The sequence below is a fragment of the Crinia signifera genome, chromosome 3 (assembly GCF_055691185.1).
Source record: "Crinia signifera chromosome 3, ASM5569118v1, whole genome shotgun sequence".
Taxonomy (NCBI): Eukaryota; Metazoa; Chordata; class Amphibia; order Anura; family Myobatrachidae; genus Crinia; species Crinia signifera.
This window is the reverse complement of record NC_139219.1, coordinates 337,286,312-337,304,738: the sequence shown is the minus strand read 5'-3', so window position 1 is coordinate 337,304,738 and position 18,427 is coordinate 337,286,312. Positions and strand designations below refer to the sequence as shown.

Genomic DNA, 18,427 nt, shown 5'->3' with positions numbered 1-18,427 from the left:
CCAAAATATTAATCTCAGTTTTGTATTGGTTTAATCAACAAATAATTATAAAAAAAACAAAGATAGCAGAGGATGGTTTCGATCCATCGACCTCTGGGTTATGGGCCCAGCACGCTTCCGCTGCGCCACTCTGCTAATCATATAAACAGCTTCAGCTCCTGAAAGCTTACCTCTTGACAAGAAAGTACCAATTTGTTTTTTTGTTCTTCAATGGAGGAAGAGTTTTACAAAAGATCTCCAGATGTTGGCCTTTTACACATATTTCAATAAATCATTTTTAGATCACTAATTTGATACAACTTTAGAGGGGTCTCTGTGGCGCAATCGGTTAGCGCGTTCGGCTGTTAACCGAAAGGTTGGTGGTTCAATCCCACCCAGTGACGTAATCGACTTTTTGGTCACATTTTGGAGACTTAGATGTTGACAAGTTAAAACATTAAATCAACTCTTGTGGTATAGTGTTCCTGATCTTAAGTCACAGAAGCTCCTGAAAGCTTCAGTCTTCATCAGAAAGTACCAATGTTTCTCCTCTGTTCTTCAGTAGATAAAGAATCTTACAAAAGCTCTTTAAAATAATGACTATTAAATCTATGTCTAGGAATTTTTTTATGGTACTAACTTGAATCTAGTCTTATTTTGTTGACTTGGAACAATCAGTCAGCACATTTGGTTTCTATCTCAAAGGTTTGTGGTTTAATCCCACCCAGGGATATTTTTGACCTTGTGATCATATTTTGAAGAACCTTAGGTAGACAAGTTAAAACATAAAACCACCTCTTGTTATGCAGTATATCTAGACTTCTCTGATACAATTCCTCTTAAAAGTAGTTAATTAGGTAAGTTTTTAGGAAACCATTGAAGCACATTTTAGTGTTTGTACCAATGTGTTTCTTTGTTCTTTAATGGATGAACAGTTTTACTAAATCTCTTTTTTAACATAATAAAAAAGATAGAACTGAGCCAAAATATTAATCTCAGTTTTGTATTGGTTTAATCAACAAATAATTATAAAAAAACAAAGATAGCAGAGGATGGTTTCGATCCATCGACCTCTGGGTTATGGGCCCAGCACGCTTCCGCTGCGCCACTCTGCTAATCATATAAACAGCTTCAGCTCCTGAAAGCTTACCTCTTGACAAGAAAGTACCAATTTGTTTTTTTGTTCTTCAATGGAGGAAGAGTTTTACAAAAGATCTCCAGATGTTGGCCTTTTACACATATTTCAATAAATCATTTTTAGATCACTAATTTGATACAACTTTAGAGGGGTCTCTGTGGCGCAATCGGTTAGCGCGTTCGGCTGTTAACCGAAAGGTTGGTGGTTCAATCCCACCCAGGGACGTAATCGACTTTTTGGTCACATTTTGGAGAACTAGATGTTGACAAGTTAAAACATTAAATCACCTCTTGTGGTATAGTGTTCCTGATCTTAAGTCACAGAAGCTCCTGAAAGCTTCACTCTTCATCAGAAAGTACCAATGTTTCTCCTCTGTTCTTCAGTAGATAAAGAATCTTACAAAAGCTCTTTAAAATAATGACTATTAAATCTATGTCTAGGAATTTTTTTATGGTACTAACTTGAATCTAGTCTTATTTTGTTGACTTGGAACAATCAGTCAGCACATTTGGTTTCTATCTCAAAGGTTTGTGGTTTAATCCCACCCAGGGATATTTTTGACCGTGTGATCATATTTTGAAGAACCTTAGGTAGACAAGTTAAAACATAAAACCACCTCTTGTTATGCAGTATATCTAGACTTCACTGATACAATTCCTCTTAAAAGTAGTTAATTACGTAAGTTTTTAGGAAACCATTGAAGCACATTTTAGTGTTTGTACCAATGTGTTTCTTTGTTCTTTAATGGATGAACAGTTTTACTAAATCTCTTTTTTAACATAATAAAAAAGATAGAACTGAGCCAAAATATTAATCTTAGTTTTGTATTGGTTTAATCAACAAATAATTATAAAAAAACAAAGATGGCAAAGGATGGTTTCGATCCATCGACCTTTTGGGCGCAGCACGCTTCCGCTGCGCCACTTTGCTAATCATATAAACAGCTTCAGCTCCTGAAAGCTTACCTCTTGACAAGAAAGTACCAATTTGTTTTTTTGTTCTTCAATGGAGGAAGAGTTTTAAAAAAGATCTCCAGATGTTGGCCTTTTACACATATTTCAATAAATCATTTTTAGATCACTAATTTGATACAACTTTAGAGGGGTCTCTGTGGCGCAATCGGTTAGCGTGTTCGGCTGTTAACCGAAAGGTTGGTGGTTCAATCCCACCCAGGGACGTAATTGACTTTTTGGTCACATTTTGGAGAACTAGATGTTGACAAGTTAAAACATTGAATCACCTCTTGTGGTATAGTGTTCCTGATCTTAAGTCACAGAAGCTCCTGAAAGCTTCACTCTTCATCAGAAAGTACCAATGTTTCTCCTCTGTTCTTCAGTAGATAAAGAATCTTACAAAAGCTCTTTAAAATAATGACTATTAAATCTATGTCTAGGAATTTTTTTATGGTACTAACTTGAATCTTGTCTTATTTTGTTGACTTGGAACAATCAGTCAGCACATTTGGTTTCTATCTCAAAGGTTTGTGGTTTAATCCCACCCAGGGATATTTAAAGAATAAATCATTTTTAGATCACTAATTTGATACAACTTTAGAGGGGTCTCTGTGGCGCGTTCGGCTGTTAACCGAAAGGTTGGTGGTTCAATCCCACCCAGGGACGTAATCGACTTTTTGGTCACATTTTGGAGAACTAGATGTTGACAAGTTAAAACATTAAATCACCTCTTGTGGTATAGTGTTCCTGATCTTAAGTCACAGAAGCTCCTGAAAGCTTCACTCTTCATCAGAAAGTACCAATGTTTCTCCACTGTTCTTCAGTAGATAAAGAATCTTACAAAAGCTCTTTAAAATAATGACTATTAAATCTATGTCTAGGAATTTTTTTATGGTACTAACTTGAATCTAGTCTTATTTTGTTGACTTGGAACAATCAGTCAGCACATTTGGTTTCTATCTCAAAGGTTTGTGGTTTAATCCCACCCTGGGATATTTTTGACCTTGTGATCATATTTTGAAGAACCTTAGGTAGACAAGTTAAAACATAAAACCACCTCTTGTTATGCAGTATATCTAGACTTCTCTGATACAATTCCTCTTAAAAGTAGTTAATTAGGTAAGTTTTTAGGAAACCATTGAAGCACATTTAAGTGTTTGTACCAATGTGTTTCTTTGTTCTTTAATAGATGAACAGTTTTACTAAATCTCTTTTTTAACATAATAAAAAAGATAGAACTGAGCCAAAATATTAATCTCAGTTTTGTATTGGTTTAATCAACAAATAATTATAAAAAAAACAAAGATAGCAGAGGATGGTTTCGATCCATCGACCTCTGGGTTATGGGTCCAGCACGCTTCCGCTGCGCCACTCTGCTAATCATATAAACAGCTTCAGCTCCTGAAAGCTTACCTCTTGACAAGAAAGTACCAATTTGTTTTTTTGTTCTTCAATGGAGGAAGAGTTTTACAAAAGATCTCCAGATGTTGGCCTTTTACACATATTTCAATAAATCATTTTTAGATCACTAATTTGATACAACTTTAGAGGGGTCTCTGTGGCGCAATCGGTTAGCGCGTTCGGCTGTTAACCGAAAGGTTGGTGGTTCAATCCCACCCAGGGACGTAATCGACTTTTTGGTCACATTTTGGAGACTTAGATGTTGACAAGTTAAAACATTAAATCACCTCTTGTGGTATAGTGTTCCTGATCTTAAGTCACAGAAGCTCCTGAAAGCTTCAGTCTTCATCAGAAAGTACCAATGTTTCTCCTCTGTTCTTCAGTAGATAAAGAATCTTACAAAAGCTCTTTAAAATAATGACTATTAAATCTATGTCTAGGAATTTTTTTATGGTACTAACTTGAATCTAGTCTTATTTTGTTGACTTGGAACAATCAGTCAGCACATTTGGTTTCTATCTCAAAGGTTTGTGGTTTAATCCCACCCAGGGATATTTTTGACCTTGTGATCATATTTTGAAGAACCTTAGGTAGACAAGTTAAAACATAAAACCACCTCTTGTTATGCAGTATATCTAGACTTCTCTGATACAATTCCTCTTAAAAGTAGTTAATTAGGTAAGTTTTTAGGAAACCATTGAAGCACATTTTAGTGCTTGTACCAATGTGTTTCTTTGTTCTTTAATGGATGAACAGTTTTACTAAATCTCTTTTTTAACATAATAAAAAAGATAGAACTGAGCCAAAATATTAATCTCAGTTTTGTATTGGTTTAATCAACAAATAATTATAAAAAAACAAAGATAGCAGAGGATGGTTTCGATCCATCGACCTCTGGGTTATGGGCCCAGCACGCTTCCGCTGCGCCACTCTGCTAATCATATAAACAGCTTCAGCTCCTGAAAGCTTACCTCTTGACAAGAAAGTACCAATTTGTTTTTTTGTTCTTCAATGGAGGAAGAGTTTTACAAAAGATCTCCAGATGTTGGCCTTTTACACATATTTCAATAAATCATTTTTAGATCACTAATTTGATACAACTTTAGAGGGGTCTCTGTGGCGCAATCGGTTAGCGCGTTCGGCTGTTAACCGAAAGGTTGGTGGTTCAATCCCACCCAGGGACGTAATCGACTGTTTGGTCACATTTTGGAGAACTAGATGTTGACAAGTTAAAACATTAAATCACCTCTTGTGGTATAGTGTTCCTGATCTTAAGTCACAGAAGCTCCTGAAAGCTTCACTCTTCATCAGAAAGTACCAATGTTTCTCCTCTGTTCTTCAGTAGATAAAGAATCTTACAAAAGCTCTTTAAAATAATGACTATTAAATCTATGTCTAGGAATTTTTTTATGGTACTAACTTGAATCTAGTCTTATTTTGTTGACTTGGAACAATCAGTCAGCACATTTGGTTTCTATCTCAAAGGTTTGTGGTTTAATCCCACCCAGGGATATTTTTGACCGTGTGATCATATTTTGAAGAACCTTAGGTAGACAAGTTAAAACATAAAACCACCTCTTGTTATGCAGTATATCTAGACTTCACTGATACAATTCCTCTTAAAAGTAGTTAATTACGTAAGTTTTTAGGAAACCATTGAAGCACATTTTAGTGTTTGTACCAATGTGTTTCTTTGTTCTTTAATGGATGAACAGTTTTACTAAATCTCTTTTTTAACATAATAAAAAAGATAGAACTGAGCCAAAATATTAATCTCAGTTTTGTATTGTTTTAATCAACTAATAATTATAAAAAAACAAAGATAGCAGAGGATGGTTTCGATCCATCGACCTCTGGGTTATGGGCCCAGCACGCTTCCGCTGCGCCACTCTGCTAATCATATAAACAGCTTCAGCTCCTGAAAGCTTACCTCTTGACAAGAAAGTACCAATTTGTTTTTTTGTTCTTCAATGGAGGAAGAGTTTTACAAAAGATCTCCAGATGTTGGCCTTTTACACATATTTCAATAAATCATTTTTAGATCACTAATTTGATACAGCTTTAGAGGGGTCTCTGTGGCGCAATCGGTTAGCGCGTTCGGCTGTTAACCGAAAGGTTGGTGGTTCAATCCCACCCAGGGACGTAATCGACTTTTTGGTCACATTTTGGAGAACTAGATGTTGACAAGTTAAAACATTAAATCACCTCTTGTGGTATAGTGTTCCTGATCTTAAGTCACAGAAGCTCCTGAAAGCTTCACTCTTCATCAGAAAGTACCAATGTTTCTCCTCTGTTCTTCAGTAGATAAAGAATCTTACAAAAGCTCTTTAAAATAATGACTATTAAATCTATGTCTAGGAATTTTTTTATGGTACTAACTTGAATCTAGTCTTATTTTGTTGACTTGGAACAATCAGTCAGCACATTTGGTTTCTATCTCAAAGGTTTGTGGTTTAATCCCACCCAGGGATATTTTTGACCGTGTGATCATATTTTGAAGAACCTTAGGTAGACAAGTTAAAACATAAAACCACCTCTTGTTATGCAGTATATCTAGACTTCACTGATACAATTCCTCTTAAAAGTAGTTAATTACGTAAGTTTTTAGAAAACCATTGAAGCACATTTTAGTGTTTGTACCAATGTGTTTCTTTGTTCTTTAATGGATGAACAGTTTTACTAAATCTCTTTTTTAACATAATAAAAAAGATAGAACTGAGCCAAAATATTAATCTCAGTTTTGTATTGTTTTAATCAACTAATAATTATAAAAAAACAAAGATAGCAGAGGATGGTTTCGATCCATCGACCTCTGGGTTATGGGCCCAGCACGCTTCCGCTGCGCCACTCTGCTAATCATATAAACAGCTTCAGCTCCTGAAAGCTTACCTCTTGACAAGAAAGTACCAATTTGTTTTTTTGTTCTTCAATGGAGGAAGAGTTTTACAAAAGATCTCCAGATGTTGGCCTTTTACACATATTTCAATAAATCATTTTTAGATCACTAATTTGATACAACTTTAGAGGGGTCTCTGTGGCGCAATCGGTTAGCGCGTTCGGCTGTTAACCGAAAGGTTGGTGGTTCAATCCCACCCAGGGACGTAATCAACTTTTTGGTCACATTTTGGAGAACTAGATGTTGACAAGTTAAAACATTAAATCACCTCTTGTGGTATAGTGTTCCTGATCTTAAGTCACAGAAGCTCCTGAAAGCTTCACTCTTCATCAGAAAGTACCAATGTTTCTCCTCTGTTCTTCAGTAGATAAAGAATCTTACAAAAGCTCTTTAAAATAATGACTATTAAATCTATGTCTAGGAATTTTTTTATGGTACTAACTTGAATCTAGTCTTATTTTGTTGACTTGGAACAATCAGTCAGCACATTTGGTTTCTATCTCAAAGGTTTGTGGTTTAATCCCACCCAGGGATATTTTTGACCTTGTGATCATATTTTGAAGAACCTTAGGTAGACAAGTTAAAACATAAAACCACCTCTTGTTATGCAGTATATCTAGACTTCTCTGATACAATTCCTCTTAAAAGTAGTTAATTAGGTAAGTTTTTAGGAAACCATTGAAGCACATTTTAGTGTTTGTACCAATGTGTTTCTTTGTTCTTTAATGGATGAACAGTTTTACTAAATCTCTTTTTTAACATAATAAAAAAGATAGAACTGAGCCAAAATATTAATCTCAGTTTTGTATTGGTTTAATCAACTAATAATTACAAAAAAAAAAAGATAGCAGAGGATGGTTTCGATCCATCGACCTCTGGGTTATGGGCCCAGCACGCTTCCGCTGCGCCACTCTGCTAATCATATAAACAGCTTCAGCTCCTGAAAGCATACCTCTTGACAAGAAAGTACCAATTTGTTCTTTTGTTCTTCAATGGAGGAAGAGTTTTACAAAAGATCTCCAGATGTTGGCCTTTTACACATATTTCAATAAATCATTTTTAGATCACTAATTTGATACAACTTTAGAGGGGTCTCTGTGGCGCAATCGGTTAGCCCGTTCGGCTGTTAACCGAAAGGTTGGTGGTTCAATCCCACCCAGGGACGTAATAAACTTTTTGGTCACATTTTGGAGAACTAGATGTTGACAAGTTAAAACATTAACTCACCTCTTGTGGTATAGTGTTCCTGATCTTAAGTCACAGAAGCTCCTGAAAGCTTCACTCTTCATCAGAAAGTACCAATGTTTCTCCTCTGTTCTTCAGTAGATAAAGAATCTTACAAAAGCTCTTTAAAATAATGACTATTAAATCTATGTTTAGGAATTTTTTTATGGTACTAACTTGAATCTAGTCTTATTTTGTTGACTTGGAACAATCAGTCAGCACATTTGGTTTCTATCTCAAAGGTTTGTGGTTTAATCCCACCCAGGGATATTTTTGACCTTGTGATCATATTTTGAAGAACCTTAGGTAGACAAGTTAAACATAAAACCACCTCTTGTTATGCAGTATATCTAGACTTCTCTGATACAATTCCTCTTAAAAGTAGTTAATTAGGTAAGTTTTTAGGAAACCATTGAAGCACATTTTAGTGTTTGTACCAATGTGTTTCTTTGTTCTTTAATGGATGAACAGTTTTACTAAATCTCTTTTTTAACATAATAAAAAAGATAGAACTGAGCCAAAATATTAATCTCAGTTTTGTATTGGTTTAATCAACTAATAATTATAAAAAAACAAAGATAGCAGAGGATGGTTTCGATCCATCGACCTCTGGGTTATGGGCCCAGCACGCTTCCGCTGCGCCACTCTGCTAATCATATAAACAGCTTCAGCTCCTGAAAGCATACCTCTTGACAAGAAAGTACCAATTTGTTTTTTTGTTCTTCAATGGAGGAAGAGTTTTACAAAAGATCTCCAGATGTTGGCCTTTTACACATATTTCAATAAATCATTTTTAGATCACTAATTTGATACAACTTTAGAGGGGTCTCTGTGGCGCAATCGGTTAGCCCGTTCGGCTGTTAACCGAAAGGTTGGTGGTTCAATCCCACCCAGGGACGTAATAAACTTTTTGGTCACATTTTGGAGAACTAGATGTTGACAAGTTAAAACATTAACTCACCTCTTGTGGTATAGTGTTCCTGATCTTAAGTCACAGAAGCTCCTGAAAGCTTCACTCTTCATCAGAAAGTACCAATGTTTCTCCTCTGTTCTTCAGTAGATAAAGAATCTTACAAAAGCTCTTTAAAATAATGACTATTAAATCTATGTCTAGGAATTTTTTTATGGTACTAACTTGAATCTAGTCTTATTTTGTTGACTTGGAACAAACAGTCAGCACATTTGGTTTCTATCTCAAAGGTTTGTGGTTTAATCCCACCCAGGGATATTTTTGACCGTGTGATCATATTTTGAAGAACCTTAGGTAGACAAGTTAAAACATAAAACCACCTCTTGTTATGCAGTATATCTGGACTTCTCTGATACAATTCCTCTTAAAAGTAGTTAATTAGGTAAGTTTTTAGGAAACCATTGAAGCACATTTTAGTGTTTGTACCAATGTGTTTCTTTGTTCTTTAATGGATGAACAGTTTTACTAAATCTCTTTTTTAACATAATAAAAAAGATAGAACTGAGCCAAAATATTAATCTCAGTTTTGTATTGGTTTAATCAACAAATAATTATAAAAAAACAAAGATAGCAGAGGATGGTTTCGATCCATCGACCTCTGGGTTATGGGCCCAGCACGCTTCCGCTGCACCACTCTGCTAATCATATAAACAGCTTCAGCTCCTGAAAGCTTACCTCTTGACACGAAAGTACCAATTTGTTTTTTTGTTCTTCAATGGAGGAAGATTTTTACAAAAGATCTCCAGATGTTGGCCTTTTACACATATTTCAATAAATCATTTTTAGATCACTAATTTGATACAACTTTAGAGGGGTCTCTGTGGCGCAATCGGTTAGCGCGTTCGGCTGTTAACCGAAAGGTTGGTGGTTCAATCCCACCCAGGGACGTAATAAACTTTTTGGTCACATTTTGGAGAACTAGATGTTGACAAGTTAAAACATTAACTCACCTCTTGTGGTATAGTGTTCCTGATCTTAAGTCACAGAAGCTCCTGAAAGCTTCACTCTTCATCAGAAAGTACCAATGTTTCTCCTCTGTTCTTCAGTAGATAAAGAATCTTACAAAAGCTCTTTAAAATAATGACTATTAAATCTATGTCTAGGAATTTTTTTATGGTACTAACTTGAATCTAGTCTTATTTTGTTGACTTGGAACAAACAGTCAGCACATTTGGTTTCTATCTCAAAGGTTTGTGGTTTAATCCCACCCAGGGATATTTTTGACCGTGTGATCATATTTTGAAGAACCTTAGGTAGACAAGTTAAAACATAAAACCACCTCTTGTTATGCAGTATATCTGGACTTCTCTGATACAATTCCTCTTAAAAGTAGTTAATTAGGTAAGTTTTTAGGAAACCATTGAAGCACATTTTAGTGTTTGTACCAATGTGTTTCTTTGTTCTTTAATGGATGAACAGTTTTACTAAATCACTTTTTTAACATAATAAAAAAGATAGAACTGAGCCAAAATATTAATCTCAGTTTTGTATTGGTTTAATCAACAAATAATTATAAAAAAACAAAGATAGCAGAGGATGGTTTCGATCCATCGACCTCTGGGTTATGGGCCCAGCACGCTTCCGCTGCACCACTCTGCTAATCATATAAACAGCTTCAGCTCCTGAAAGCTTACCTCTTGACACGAAAGTACCAATTTGTTTTTTTGTTCTTCAATGGAGGAAGATTTTTACAAAAGATCTCCAGATGTTGGCCTTTTACACATATTTCAATAAATCATTTTTAGATCACTAATTTGATACAACTTTAGAGGGGTCTCTGTGGCGCAATCGGTTAGCGCGTTCGGCTGTTAACCGAAAGGTTGGTGGTTCAATCCCACCCAGGGACGTAATCGACTTTTTGGTCACATTTTGGAGAACTAGATGTTGACAAGTTAAAACATTAAATCACCTCTTGTGGTATAGTGTTCCTGATCTTAAGTCACAGAAGCTCCTGAAAGCTTCAGTCTTCATCAGAAAGTACCAATGTTTCTCCTCTGTTCTTCAGTAGATAAAGAATCTTACAAAAGCTCTTTAAAATAATGACTATTAAATCTATGTCTAGGAATTTTTTTATGGTACTAACTTGAATCTAGTCTTATTTTGTTGACTTGGAACAATCAGTCAGCACATTTGGTTTCTATCTCAAAGGTTTGTGGTTTAATCCCACCCAGGGATATTTTTGACCTTGTGATCATATTTTGAAGAACCTTAGGTAGACAAGTTAAAACATAAAACCACCTCTTGTTATGCAGTATATCTAGACTTCTCTGATACAATTCCTCTTAAAAGTAGTTAATTAGGTAAGTTTTTAGGAAACCATTGAAGCACATTTTAGTGTTTGTACCAATGTGTTTCTTTGTTCTTTAATGGATGAACAGTTTTACTAAATCTCTTTTTTAACATAATAAAAAAGATAGAACTGAGCCAAAATATTAATCTCAGTTTTGTATTGGTTTAATCAACAAATAATTATAAAAAAACAAAGATAGCAGAGGATGGTTTCGATCCATCGACCTCTGGGTTATGGGCCCAGCACGCTTCCGCTGCGCCACTCTGCTAATCATATAAACAGCTTCAGCTCCTGAAAGCTTACCTCTTGACAAGAAAGTACCAATTTGTTTTTGTGTTCTTCAATGGAGGAAGAGTTTTACAAAAGATCTCCAGATGTTGGCCTTTTACACATATTTCAATAAATCATTTTTAGATCACTAATTTGATACAACTTTAGAGGGGTCTCTGTGGCGCAATCGGTTAGCGCGTTCGGCTGTTAACCGAAAAGTTGGTGGTTCAATCCCACCCAGGGACGTAATCGACTTTTTGGTCACATTTTGGAGAACTAGATGTTGACAAGTTAAAACATTAAATCACCTCTTGTGGTATAGTGTTCCTGATCTTAAGTCACAGAAGCTCCTGAAAGCTTCAGTCTTCATCAGAAAGTACCAATGTTTCTCCTCTGTTCTTCAGTAGATAAAGAATCTTACAAAAGCTCTTTAAAATAATGACTATTAAATCTATGTCTAGGAATTTTTTTATGGTACTAACTTGAATCTAGTCTTATTTTGTTGACTTGGAACAATCAGTCAGCACATTTGGTTTCTATCTCAAAGGTTTGTGGTTTAATCCCACCCAGGGATATTTTTGACCTTGTGATCATATTTTGAAGAACCTTAGGTAGACAAGTTAAAACATAAAACCACCTCTTGTTATGCAGTATATCTAGACTTCTCTGATACAATTCCTCTTAAAAGTAGTTAATTAGGTAAGTTTTTAGGAAACCATTGAAGCACATTTTAGTGTTTGTACCAATGTGTTTCTTTGTTCTTTAATGGATGAACAGTTTTACTAAATCTCTTTTTTAACATAATAAAAAAGATAGAACTGAGCCAAAATATTAATCTCAGTTTTGTATTGGTTTAATCAACAAATAATTATAAAAAAACAAAGATAGCAGAGGATGGTTTCGATCCATCGACCTCTGGGTTATGGGCCCAGCACGCTTCCGCTGCGCCACTCTGCTAATCATATAAACAGCTTCAGCTCCTGAAAGCTTACCTCTTGACAAGAAAGTACCAATTTGTTTTTGTGTTCTTCAATGGAGGAAGAGTTTTACAAAAGATCTCCAGATGTTGGCCTTTTACACATATTTCAATAAATCATTTTTAGATCACTAATTTGATACAACTTTAGAGGGGTCTCTGTGGCGCAATCGGTTAGCGCGTTCGGCTGTTAACCGAAAAGTTGGTGGTTCAATCCCACCCAGGGACGTAATCGACTTTTTGGTCACATTTTGGAGAACTAGATGTTGACAAGTTAAAACATTAAATCACCTCTTGTGGTATAGTGTTCCTGATCTTAAGTCACAGAAGCTCCTGAAAGCTTCACTCTTCATCAGAAAGTACCAATGTTTCTCCTCTGTTCTTCAGTAGATAAAGAATCTTACAAAAGCTCTTTAAAAAAGCAGAGGATGGTTTCGATCCATCGACCTCTGGGTTATGGGCCCAGCACGCTTCCGCTGCACCACTCTGCTAATCATATAAACAGCTTCAGCTCCTGAAAGCTTACCTCTTGACACGAAAGTACCAATTTGTTTTTTTGTTCTTCAATGGAGGAAGATTTTTACAAAAGATCTCCAGATGTTGGCCTTTTACACATATTTCAATAAATCATTTTTAGATCACTAATTTGATACAACTTTAGAGGGGTCTCTGTGGCGCAATCGGTTAGCGCGTTCGGCTGTTAACCGAAAGGTTGGTGGTTCAATCCCACCCAGGGACGTAATCGACTTTTTGGTCACATTTTGGAGAACTAGATGTTGACAAGTTAAAACATTAAATCACCTCTTGTGGTATAGTGTTCCTGATCTTAAGTCACAGAAGCTCCTGAAAGCTTCAGTCTTCATCAGAAAGTACCAATGTTTCTCCTCTGTTCTTCAGTAGATAAAGAATCTTACAAAAGCTCTTTAAAATAATGACTATTAAATCTATGTCTAGGAATTTTTTTATGGTACTAACTTGAATCTAGTCTTATTTTGTTGACTTGGAACAATCAGTCAGCACATTTGGTTTCTATCTCAAAGGTTTGTGGTTTAATCCCACCAAGGGATATTTTTGACCTTGTGATCATATTTTGAAGAACCTTAGGTAGACAAGTTAAAACATAAAACCACCTCTTGTTATGCAGTATATCTAGACTTCTCTGATACAATTCCTCTTAAAAGTAGTTAATTAGGTAAGTTTTTAGGAAACCATTGAAGCACATTTTAGTGTTTGTACCAATGTGTTTCTTTGTTCTTTAATGGATGAACAGTTTTACTAAATCTCTTTTTTAACATAATAAAAAAGATAGAACTGAGCCAAAATATTAATCTCAGTTTTGTATTGGTTTAATCAACAAATAATTATAAAAAAACAAAGATAGCAGAGGATGGTTTCGATCCATCGACCTCTGGGTTATGGGCCCAGCACGCTTCCGCTGCGCCACTCTGCTAATCATATAAACAGCTTCAGCTCCTGAAAGCTTACCTCTTGACAAGAAAGTACCAATTTGTTTTTTTGTTCTTCAATGGAGGAAGAGTTTTACAAAAGATCTCCAGATGTTGGCCTTTTACACATATTTCAATAAATCATTTTTAGATCACTAATTTGATACAACTTTAGAGGGGTCTCTGTGGCGCAATCGGTTAGCGCGTTCGGCTGTTAACCGAAAGGTTGGTGGTTCAATCCCACCCAGGGACGTAATCGACTTTTTGGTCACATTTTGGAGAACTAGATGTTGACAAGTTAAAACATTAAATCACCTCTTGTGGTATAGTGTTCCTGATCTTAAGTCACAGAAGCTCCTGAAAGCTTCACTCTTCATCAGAAAGTACCAATGTTTCTCCTCTGTTCTTCAGTAGATAAAGAATCTTACAAAAGCTCTTTAAAATAATGACTATTAAATCTATGTCTAGGAATTTTTTTATGGTACTAACTTGAATCTAGTCTTATTTTGTTGACTTGGAACAATCAGTCAGCACATTTGGTTTCTATCTCAAAGGTTTGTGGTTTAATCCCACCCAGGGATATTTTTGACCTTGTGATCATATTTTGAAGAACCTTAGGTAGACAAGTTAAAACATAAAACCACCTCTTGTTATGCAGTATATCTAGACTTCTCTGATACAATTCCTCCTAAAAGTAGTTAATTAGGTAAGTTTTTAGGAAACCATTGAAGCACATTTTAGTGTTTGTACCAATGTGTTTCTTTGTTCTTTAATGGATGAACAGTTTTACTAAATCTCTTTTTTAACATAATAAAAAAGATAGAACTGAGCCAAAATATTAATCTCAGTTTTGTATTGGTTTAATCAACTAATAATTATAAAAAAACAAAGATAGCAGAGGATGGTTTCGATCGATCGACCTCTGGGTTATGGGCCCAGCACGCTTCCGCTGCGCCACTCTGCTAATCATATAAACAGCTTCAGCTCCTGAAAGCTTACCTCTTGACAAGAAAGTACCAATTTGTTTTTTTGTTCTTCAATGGAGGAAGAGTTTTACAAAAGATCTCCAGATGTTGGCCTTTTACACATATTTCAATAAATCATTTTTAGATCACTAATTTGATACAACTTTAGAGGGGTCTCTGTGGCGCAATCGGTTAGCCCGTTCGGCTGTTAACCGAAAGGTTGGTGGTTCAATCCCACCCAGGGACGTAATAAACTTTTTGGTCACATTTTGGAGAACTAGATGTTGACAAGTTAAAACATTAACTCACCTCTTGTGGTATAGTGTTCCTGATCTTAAGTCACAGAAGCTCCTGAAAGCTTCACTCTTCATCAGAAAGTACCAATGTTTCTCCTCTGTTCTTCAGTAGATAAAGAATCTTACAAAAGCTCTTTAAAATAATGACTATTAAATCTATGTCTAGGAATTTTTTTATGGTACTAACTTGAATCTAGTCTTATTTTGTTGACTTGGAACAATCAGTCAGCACATTTGGTTTCTATCTCAAAGGTTTGTGGTTTAATCCCACCCAGGGATATTTTTGACCGTGTGATCATATTTTGAAGAACCTTAGGTAGACAAGTTAAAACATAAAACCACCTCTTGTTATGCAGTATATCTGGACTTCTCTGATACAATTCCTCTTAAAAGTAGTTAATTAGGTAAGTTTTTAGGAAACCATTGAAGCACATTTTAGTGTTTGTACCAATGTGTTTCTTTGTTCTTTAATGGATGAACAGTTTTACTAAATCTCTTTTTTAACATAATAAAAAAGATAGAACTGAGCCAAAATATTAATCTCAGTTTTGTATTGGTTTAATCAACAAATAATTATAAAAAAACAAAGATAGCAGAGGATGGTTTCGATCCATCGACCTCTGGGTTATGGGCCCAGCACGCTTCCGCTGCACCACTCTGCTAATCATATAAACAGCTTCAGCTCCTGAAAGCTTACCTCTTGACACGAAAGTACCAATTTGTTTTTTTGTTCTTCAATGGAGGAAGATTTTTACAAAAGATCTCCAGATGTTGGCCTTTTACACATATTTCAATAAATCATTTTTAGATCACTAATTTGATACAACTTTAGAGGGGTCTCTGTGGCGCAATCGGTTAGCGCGTTCGGCTGTTAACCGAAAGGTTGGTGGTTCAATCCCACCCAGGGACGTAATCAACTTTTTGGTCACATTTTGGAGAACTAGATGTTGACAAGTTAAAACATTAAATCACCTCTTGTGGTATAGTGTTCCTGATCTTAAGTCACAGAAGCTCCTGAAAGCTTCAGTCTTCATCAGAAAGTACCAATGTTTCTCCTCTGTTCTTCAGTAGATAAAGAATCTTACAAAAGCTCTTTAAAATAATGACTATTAAATCTATGTCTAGGAATTTTTTTATGGTACTAACTTGAATCTAGTCTTATTTTGTTGACTTGGAACAATCAGTCAGCACATTTGGTTTCTATCTCAAAGGTTTGTGGTTTAATCCCACCCAGGGATATTTTTGACCTTGTGATCATATTTTGAAGAACCTTAGGTAGACAAGTTAAAACATAAAACCACCTCTTGTTATGCAGTATATCTAGACTTCTCTGATACAATTCCTCTTAAAAGTAGTTAATTAGGTAAGTTTTTAGGAAACCATTGAAGCACATTTTAGTGTTTGTACCAATGTGTTTCTTTGTTCTTTAATGGATGAACAGTTTTACTAAATCTCTTTTTTAACATAATAAAAAAGATAGAACTGAGCCAAAATATTAATCTCAGTTTTGTATTGGTTTAATAAACAAATAATTATAAAAAAACAAAGATAGCAGAGGATGGTTTCGATCCATCGACCTCTGGGTTATGGGCCCAGCACGCTTCCGCTGCGCCACTCTGCTAATCATATAAACAGCTTCAGCTCCTGAAAGCTTACCTCTTGACAAGAAAGTACCAATTTGTTTTTTTGTTCTTCAATGGAGGAAGAGTTTTACAAAAGATCTCCAGATGTTGGCCTTTTACACATATTTCAATAAATCATTTTTAGATCACTAATTTGATACAACTTTAGAGGGATCTCTGTGGCGCGTTCGGCTGTTAACCGAAAGGTTGGTGGTTCAATCCCACCCAGGGACGTAATCGACGTTTGGTCACATTTTGGAGAACTAGATGTTGACAAGTTAAAACATTAAATCACCTCTTGTGGTATAGTGTTCCTAATCTTAACTCATAGAAGCTCCTGAAAGCTTCACTCTTCATCAGAAAGTACCAATGTTTCTCCTCTGTTCTTCAGTAGATAAAGAATCTTACAAAAGCTCTTTAAAATAATGACTATTAAATCTATGTCTAGGAATTTTTTTATGGTACTAACTTGAATCTAGTCTTATTTTGTTGACTTGGAACAATCAGTCAGCACATTTGGTTTCTATCTCAAAGATTTGTGGTTTAATCCCACCCAGGGATATTTTTGACCGTGTGATCATATTTTGAAGAACCTTAGGTAGACAAGTTAAAACATAAAACCACCTCTTGTTATGCAGTATATCTAGACTTCTCTGATACAATTCCTCTTAAAAGTAGTTAATTAGGTAAGTTTTTTAGGAAACCATTGAAGCACATTTTAGTGTTTGTACCAATGTGTTTCTTTGTTCTTTAATGGATGAACAGTTTTACTAAATCTCTTTTTTAACATAATAAAAAAGATAGAACTGAGCCAAAATATTAATCTCAGTTTTGTATTGGTTTAATCAACAAATAATTATAAAAAAACAAAGATAGCAGAGGATGGTTTCGATCCATCGACCTCTGGGTTATGGGGCCAGCACGCTTCCGCTGCGCCACTCTGCTAATCATATAAACAGCTTCAGCTCCTGAAAGCTTACCTCTTGACAAGAAAGTACCAATTTGTTTTTTTGTTCTTCAATGGAGGAAGAGTTTTACAAAAGATCTCCAGATGTTGGCCTTTTACACATATTTCAATAAATCATTTTTAGATCACTAATTTGATACAACTTTAGAGGGGTCTCTGTGGCACAATCGGTTAGCGCGTTCGGCTGTTAACCGAAAGGTTGGTGGTTCAATCCCACCCAGGGACGTAATCGACTTTTTGGTCACATTTTGGAGAACTAGATGTTGACAAGTTAAAACATTAAATCACCTCTTGTGGTATAGTGTTCCTGATCTTAAGTCACAGAAGCTCCTGAAAGTTTCACTCTTCATCAGAAAGTACCAATGTTTCTCCTTTGTTCTTCAGTAGATAAAGAATCTTACAAAAGCTCTTTAAAATAATGACTATTAAATCTATGTCTAGGAATTTTTTTATGGTACTAACTTGAATCTAGTCTTATTTTGTTGACTTGGAACAAACAGTCAGCACATTTGGTTTCTATCTCAAAGGTTTGTGGTTTAATCCCACCCAGGGATATTTTTGACCGTGTGATCATATTTTGAAGAACCTTAGGTAGACAAGTTAAAAAATAAAACCACCTCTTGTTATGCAGTATATCTAGACTTCTCTGATACAATTCCTCTTAAAAGTAGTTAATTAGGTAAGTTTTTAGGAAACTATTGAAGCACATTTTAGTGTTTGTACCAATGTGTTTCTTTCTTCTTTAATGGATGAACAGTTTTACTAAATCTCTTTTTTAACATAATAAAAAAGATAGAACTGAGCCAAAATATTAATCTCAGTTTTGTATTGGTTTAATCAACAAATAATTATAAAAAAACAAAGATAGCAGAGGATGGTTTCGATCCATCGACCTCTGGGTTATGGGCCCAGCACGCTTCCGCTGCACCACTCTGCTAATCATATAAACAGCTTCAGCTCCTGAAAGCTTACCTCTTGACACGAAAGTACCAATTTGTTTTTTTGTTCTTCAATGGAGGAAGATTTTTACAAAAG

At 35.3% G+C, this 18,427-nt stretch overlaps 14 non-coding genes across 14 annotated transcripts; all 14 read left to right on the top strand.

The window, feature by feature from the left end:
* The first annotated feature begins 1,268 nt into the window (after window positions 1-1,268).
* TRNAN-GUU (transfer RNA asparagine (anticodon GUU)) lies at window positions 1,269-1,342 on the top strand. Its single transcript has one exon. It is a non-coding gene; the product is annotated as a tRNA-Asn (tRNA).
* An 879-nt stretch (window positions 1,343-2,221) lies between these two features.
* On the top strand, window positions 2,222-2,295 carry TRNAN-GUU (transfer RNA asparagine (anticodon GUU)). Its single transcript has one exon. It is a non-coding gene; the product is annotated as a tRNA-Asn (tRNA).
* Window positions 2,296-3,622: 1,327 nt separating this feature from the next.
* On the top strand, window positions 3,623-3,696 carry TRNAN-GUU (transfer RNA asparagine (anticodon GUU)). The gene has a single exon. It is a non-coding gene; the product is annotated as a tRNA-Asn (tRNA).
* An 885-nt stretch (window positions 3,697-4,581) lies between these two features.
* Window positions 4,582-4,655, top strand: TRNAN-GUU (transfer RNA asparagine (anticodon GUU)). The gene has a single exon. It is a non-coding gene; the product is annotated as a tRNA-Asn (tRNA).
* Window positions 4,656-5,540: 885 nt separating this feature from the next.
* On the top strand, window positions 5,541-5,614 carry TRNAN-GUU (transfer RNA asparagine (anticodon GUU)). The gene has a single exon. It is a non-coding gene; the product is annotated as a tRNA-Asn (tRNA).
* Window positions 5,615-6,499: 885 nt separating this feature from the next.
* On the top strand, window positions 6,500-6,573 carry TRNAN-GUU (transfer RNA asparagine (anticodon GUU)). The gene has a single exon. It is a non-coding gene; the product is annotated as a tRNA-Asn (tRNA).
* A 2,802-nt stretch (window positions 6,574-9,375) lies between these two features.
* Window positions 9,376-9,449, top strand: TRNAN-GUU (transfer RNA asparagine (anticodon GUU)). The gene has a single exon. It is a non-coding gene; the product is annotated as a tRNA-Asn (tRNA).
* An 885-nt stretch (window positions 9,450-10,334) lies between these two features.
* TRNAN-GUU (transfer RNA asparagine (anticodon GUU)) lies at window positions 10,335-10,408 on the top strand. Its single transcript has one exon. It is a non-coding gene; the product is annotated as a tRNA-Asn (tRNA).
* An 885-nt stretch (window positions 10,409-11,293) lies between these two features.
* On the top strand, window positions 11,294-11,367 carry TRNAN-GUU (transfer RNA asparagine (anticodon GUU)). The gene has a single exon. It is a non-coding gene; the product is annotated as a tRNA-Asn (tRNA).
* An 885-nt stretch (window positions 11,368-12,252) lies between these two features.
* Window positions 12,253-12,326, top strand: TRNAN-GUU (transfer RNA asparagine (anticodon GUU)). Its single transcript has one exon. It is a non-coding gene; the product is annotated as a tRNA-Asn (tRNA).
* A 436-nt stretch (window positions 12,327-12,762) lies between these two features.
* Window positions 12,763-12,836, top strand: TRNAN-GUU (transfer RNA asparagine (anticodon GUU)). The gene has a single exon. It is a non-coding gene; the product is annotated as a tRNA-Asn (tRNA).
* An 885-nt stretch (window positions 12,837-13,721) lies between these two features.
* On the top strand, window positions 13,722-13,795 carry TRNAN-GUU (transfer RNA asparagine (anticodon GUU)). The gene has a single exon. It is a non-coding gene; the product is annotated as a tRNA-Asn (tRNA).
* Window positions 13,796-15,639: 1,844 nt separating this feature from the next.
* TRNAN-GUU (transfer RNA asparagine (anticodon GUU)) lies at window positions 15,640-15,713 on the top strand. The gene has a single exon. It is a non-coding gene; the product is annotated as a tRNA-Asn (tRNA).
* Window positions 15,714-17,544: 1,831 nt separating this feature from the next.
* On the top strand, window positions 17,545-17,618 carry TRNAN-GUU (transfer RNA asparagine (anticodon GUU)). The gene has a single exon. It is a non-coding gene; the product is annotated as a tRNA-Asn (tRNA).
* Window positions 17,619-18,427: the final 809 nt, after the last annotated feature.